Here is a 6,823-nt window from a genome sequence, read left to right on the forward strand (position 1 = left end):
GGAAAAACAATGGAGGATGGTCCAAATGCAGGGGCCCCTGCACCCACATGGGAGACCCAAATAAAGCTCCAGTCTACTGGCTTCAGCCTGGCTCAGCCCCTGCTGTTAAAGACATTTGGAGAGTGAACCAGCAAATGGGAGATTGGTACAATTTGGGACATGCTCAATTGGACTTGCCCCAAATGGTAGAGTTAGAAACATACCTGGGGATTCCAATTCAATCCCATCAAGGTGGCATGTACCAATGCCATCTCACTAGTCCCAGTGATCAATTTCTGTTCACAATTGATCATAATGATAGGACTAAGAGTCAAAGGGATCACATAAACAAGACTAGTGTCTGCTAATACTAACTGATAGAATAAAAAAAAAAAAAAGGAGAGAACAATCCAGCATGGGAAGTGGGATACACAGCAGACTCATAGAATAGCAGATGTCCTAAACAGCACTCTGGTCTCAGAATCAGCCCTTAAGGCATTCAGATCCAGCTGAAAAGCCCATGAGAGTATTTCAGGCATGGAAAGCCAAGACACTCTGGCAAAAAAAAAAAAAATAATGGGTCATCAAAGAAGGAGGTACCTTTCTCTGAAGGGAGGAGAGAACTTCCACTTTGACTATGACCTTGTCTAAATACGATCAGAGTCAGCAAACTCAAAAGGCTTCCATAGCCTTGGCAGCTCATGACAAGAGCCTAGGGGGATTACTGATGCCATAAACAAGAGTGTCAATTTGTTAAGTCAACAACAGGAGTCACTGTGCACTTACTCCTCATGTAGGATCTTTGTCCTTAACGTGCTGTACAGTGTGAATTAATGCTATAACTAGTACTCAAACAGTATTTTTCACTTTGTGTTTCTGTGTGGGAGCAAACTGTTGAAATCTTTACTTAATGTATGCTAAACTGATCTTCTGTATATAAAGAGAATCGAAAATGAATCTTGATGCGAATGGAAAGGGAGAGAGAGCGGAAGGTGGGAGGGAAGTTATGGGGGGGAGGCATTGTGAAAAAAAAAAGCAAGGACAAAAACAGAATTATTAGAGGCACAATGCAATCTTAAAAAAAATGTGGAATCAACCTACTACCAATTAAAAGTAAAAATCTAAGCAGTCACAAGTGACTTCCAAATTTGTCTGTAGATTTCCTTTCTTCTAGATTTCAAATTTTGTACCCAGTCTCGAATTTCACCCTGCAGACTCTCCCTTTTCAGTAAAAAAAAATGAATCTGCAATAAAAACTATTATTTTGGTATTTAAACCCAAACCAGTCATGCCAAATAGGATCTAATGTTAGAACAAGAGATAGACAGCCACTCTTTGACATCTCGTTCTCTAGTTCCAGAAATAGGCACAGCTCCTGTCCCTTCCAAAGAAAATAAAATCCCAAAGAACACATTCCAGGTGAGTCAGTCTCAGACATCTGCCTTCTCCACCCTAAGGACTGGATGGATCATATTTGCTTCAGTTTTAGTTTGGAGGCTGAGATGTGCCTGACATAGAAGATTACTATAGCTGGGGAAAATGAGGGTCCTCCAATTCTCTGGCTAGAGAAAATCTACACAGAGATCGTGCATGCTCACCAAGCACATGGCTGATTATCTGCTATCAAGAGCTTGTTTAAAAATGCTTTCTTCTCCCTTCCAAATACTCACTTCATAAAGTTATGTATTTTATATTACAAACGGGAAACATTTCAAGATTCCAGGGAAGTGCTTCCTCCCTAGAACAGGAACGTACTGTCTGCCTAAATGTGTCATGTTCCAACCCCTGTCAGGAAATGATCAGGTTATCATGACAAAAAGGTTCAGGGAAGAAATTAAATGCCTCTTATACAATCAGTCACCAATTATAGTTTATCAGCAGGACAGCAGATGTGAAATGAGCTTCTTTTGATTGGTATTCCCTGGGAATCGCTCAGTGAGACGAAAGTCCTCTAAGTGAACAAATAAAACTCCCGCTCTGCCTCTCTCCACAACAGCTCAGCTGGCGGGTGATATGACCACTACAGCACCCTTTTTAATGGTTGTTTTTTTTTCCAAAGGAACCAAATTTATTTCTCTGAGTTGTGGATCAAAGCTCAGGCATTTATTCTGTTCAGTGGTATTATTTCAGGATTTATAAAGCTTGCGTCCTTAGATGGAACCATTTTCTGAACATCTGACAAACTCATCACTGGGGAATATCTGAAGTCATCTTGAGAATGTTGAAAATCAAAACCAGGATGCTACAACATACTTTCAAGAATACATTGTCTGGCCGGCGCAACGGCTCAATAGGCTAATCCTCCGCCTTCAGCGCCGGCACACTGGGTTCTAGTCCTGGTCGGGGCGCCAGATTCTGAACCAGTTGCCCTTCTTCCAGGCCAGCTCTCTGCTGTGGCCCGGGAGTGCAGTGCAGGATGGCCCAAGTGCTTGGGCCCTGCACCCCATGGGAGACCAGGAGAAGTACCTGGCTCCTGCCATCGGATCAGCGCGGTGCGCCGGCCGCAGCGCGCCGGCCCCGGCGGCCACTGGAGGGTGAACCAACGGCAAAAGGAAGACCTTTCTCTCTGTCTCTCTCTCTCTCACTATCCACTCTGCCTGTCAAAAACTAAAAAAAAAAAAAAAAAAAAAAAAAAAAAAAAGAAGAATTAGGTATCTTTTTTTGGAAACAGCCTTCATTTATTGTACTGAGAGAAGTTTTGCGTAGTGAATTCAGCCTAGTCAGTCAATGTCAACAGGTGGATTTCCATGTAATGAGGTGATGTGGTTTTTTTGTTTGTTTGTTTGTTTTAAAGATTTAATTTCTTGAAAGGCAGAATTACAGAGAGGAGAAACAGAGAGAGAGAGAGAGAGAGAGATCTCGCACACACAGGTTTACTCCCCAAAAATGGCCACAATGTTCTGCTGGCCAAAGCCAGGAGCCCCAGAATTCCTGATCCCCCACAAACCTGCAAGGCCCAAGTACTTAGGCCATCTCTGCCTTCCCAAGTCCATTAGCAGGCAGCTAGGTCAGAACTGAGCAGCCAGGACTCCAACTGATACTCTGATACAGGAATATGATGCCACAAGTGGTGGCTTAATCATCTGCACCACAATGCCAGCCATGGCAATTTGTGTTAAAGCCTAACCCTAGGTTAATACCATGTCTTCCCAAAAGTCTGGTGGAGGATCACCTGCAAGGCAGAAGGAGTCAGTTACTCAAGAGTAAAGAGAAGTGTACGCAGCTAACCACACCTTCTCATCACTCCAGCTGCAGCAATGGTGGGAAAGAGACTTCTCACTCTTTATCCTCAACACTAGGACCTGCTTTTGCATTCATCTCCCATCTGAATCCTTTCAGGTTCCAAAGTCAGGTTCTCAAAGCATGGGCTACACATGAATGATTTTTGACAAGCTTTTGACTAACACATAGATCGCCTATTGATAGTCATAGATTTTTTCAATCGATATTAAAAGACTAGATACAATCACTACATGGTCATATGAAAACTGTTAATATAAATATTTAAGTAAAATAAGTGATTTAACTGAAAAAATATTAAGTAAATAATAATCCAAGTGGCCTTAAGATACGGCATACATGTAAAGTGATACTCAGATGACCTCACTGAATCCTAATGAGCCATCTTATTAATTCATGAATTTGGAAATTACACTTCCAATATGTGAAATTTGGGGGATCACATTCAGACCATGGCATGCCACCTCTTCTTCACCTTCTCAGAAGTGGAAATCATTTCTCTGGAGCTGTCAGTTAGCAAAGCTAATTAGGATTAGGTGAGGTCGTGAGAGTAGAGTCCCCATGATAGAGTCGGTGCCTTTTGTAAGAGACCCAAGCTAGCACGCTTGCTGTGTCTCATCCTATGATGCCCCAACCACATTTTGATGAAACAAGAAGGCCCTCACCAGATGCTAGCACCAGCCTTTAGAATCGAGTTAAATAAACTTCTATTTGGGGCCAACATTGTGGCATACTAGAGTAAACCTCTGCCTGAGATACTGGCATCCCACATGGGTGCCGGTTCAACACCCAGCCGCTCCACTTCTGATCCAGCTCCCTGCTAATTCACCTGGGAAAGCAGTGGAGGATGGTCTAAGTCCTTGGCTCCCTGCACCCATGTGAGAGACCTCGAAGAAGCTCCAGGCTCCTGGCTTCAGCCTGGCCCAGGCCCAGCAGTTGCGGACATTTGGGGAATGAAACTATGAATATAAGAACTCTCTGTCTCTCCTCCTCTCTATATAACTGTGCATTTCAAATATATTTTTAAAATAAAATAAATGCTTAAATTAAAAATAAACTTCTATCATTCATAAATTACCTTCTCCATGATAGTCAGTTATAGCATCAGAAAAGGGATCAAGAATATGCTTTTCCCTATTCTTCAATAACACTGAGGGGCACCCCTCAGAACGAGTAGTCAGGATTTAAAGTATTTATATTTTCTAAAGCTCCCTATGTGATTCAGATGTAGATCCAATGTTCTAGAAGCACTGCAATACAGACAGGCTCCAAGAAACAGTAAAGGAGAATGCAATCAGCTGCACACTATGTACTAAAGGATACAAGCACCAAGAACAATCGACATGACCAGGTAAGGAAAAAGTTAATGTTGATCTTACAAAGGAAAGGCTCCTATTTAAAAGAAAAATAAAGTTTTGACTCACCGTGTGATCTATAACATTAGGTAGTCCTTATTTCAAGAATCACACAGAAATCCTTCAGGCAAAACTCGAAAGGGGAGGATTCTATTGACTCAGTGGCATGGTGATGGATGGCTTAGATCCCATAACAAATTTGTCAAATAGAAAAACACACACACACACATATGACTTGATTCTATTTTAGGTTTTCCCATAGAAGCATTACAAAAAAGAAAAATCACAGTTAAATATTAATGCCCAGTTGTTCCTTCACATATAACAGAAGCTAGCATGACTCCTAATATTCAATTAACAAAATCAAGGCAGAAAACAAATGTTTTTGTTTCTCTTGTTCTGCTGTAAACTCAGTCATAGATATATAGAAGCCAGTACCCAGGTACAGATATCTTCTATGGGAAAACCTTGATGTATGTTCTTCAGGTATCAAAGTAGGTTATTAGAGGCTTTTTGCCTGTGGTCTAGTGAGTTTAAGAAAATCATAGACATGGGGCCAGCATTATGGCATGGTTGCTTAAGCTGTCACCTGTGGCATTACCATCCCATATAAGCCCTGGTTCAAGTCCAGGCAGCTCCACTTCCTATCCCCTTCTTTGCTAATGTGCCTGGGAAATCCACAGATGATGGCCTGAGTACTTGGGACCCTGTCAGCCACATGGGAGACCTGGATGGACTCCTGGGCTCCTGGCTTCAGCCTAGTCCTGCCCCAATTGTTGCAGCCATTTAGGGAGTGAACCAGCAAATGGAAGGTCTCTCACCCTCTCTCTTGTTCTCTCTGTAATTGTAATAAATAAACGAAACGTTTAAAAAAAATAGAACATTGTGATGTCACTTTACATGCATATGTAAATTTTAGAAAATAAAGGAGCTAGGGCTTTAATCCATAGACAAAGGGCTTGCTGATCTAAAAGGGTACAGAATAATTGCCTCAAAATAAGCATATTCAGGTTAATTTCTATTCAGTAGATTCTTCTTCTTCAAAAAGAGGAATCAAGTCCTTTAGTGTGTGGATGTTAGGGTCCAAGGTCATAAGAATGCTTTAGCATCAAACCTTCTGAACAACTCTTACTACCTACTTGTGTGGGTTCCATTTAATATATTGGCAAATCTTTCTGCCTCAATGGCAAGGCGCATTTGAGGGATGATGACAGATCATCACTTATTATTAGTGAGTACCCCCTATGTACAGCTCTCTGCTGGAATACTTGGATGAAAAGCCAGGAGTCACAAAATTGGAACTCCTCTGAGTAATTTTAAGGGAGCAAGTGTTTTAAAAGGCTTTTTCAGTCATTTTTCCCACAGGGCTAATTCATCTCTCAAGCAAATGGAAAACATATCTCAATGAGAAAGAGAGAGCCAGGTTATAAAGTGGGTTGTTCTGATCACACTAAGCTCAGCGGTGTCAGAGGCAAGTACATGGAGGAGGAATGTGAATGCTAGAGATGGTAAGCTAGTAAGGAATTGAAGATTCAAGAGCTTTGCAAGAGTTGACAATGTGAACTGAAGTTTGAAAGGCAATGTTAAAATGATGTGTTTTTAGAAATAACATGAATATCCATAAAACTTGCAAAAGGAGAAATTTGCAAAATAGTTCTCATTCTAAGCAATACAGATAACAATACATACATACAATACAATACACATAAGAAACATTTGAAGGGGCCGCTGCTGTGGTGTAGTAGGATAAGCAACAACCTCTGGGGCTGGCATCCCATATGGGCCCCAGTTCGTTCCAGTCTGGCTGCACCATTTCCAATCCAGCTCTCTGCAGGTGGCCTGGGAGGGCCGTAGAAGATGGCCCCAGTGCTTGGGCCCCTGTACCCATGTGGGAGATGCACAGAAGCTCCTGGCTCAGATCTGTTCAACTCCAGCTGTTGCAGCCATTGGGGGAGTAAAGCAGTGGATGGAAGACCTCTCTGTGTCACCTTTTCTCTGTCTTTAACTATGCCTCTCAAGCAAAATTAATAAATCACAAAAAAGAAACATTTCAAATTTTAAGGTCAAGTTTGCATTTACCGTTCAAGTTACAGGAACCTTCATAGTAAATAAATCATGCTGCATCAGCATTAATATTGCACTTCTTAATAAATTTCTTCTCTCATTCTCAAGTCTGGCTTGAGTATGGCTAAATAATCAGTTAAATAATTATCCAAGTACATGTTTCTTCTATATTTCTCCTATATAAT

The sequence above is a fragment of the Oryctolagus cuniculus genome, chromosome 14 (assembly GCF_051225735.1).
Source record: "Oryctolagus cuniculus isolate XC-2025 breed Fujian yellow rabbit chromosome 14, ASM5122573v1, whole genome shotgun sequence".
Taxonomy (NCBI): Eukaryota; Metazoa; Chordata; class Mammalia; order Lagomorpha; family Leporidae; genus Oryctolagus; species Oryctolagus cuniculus.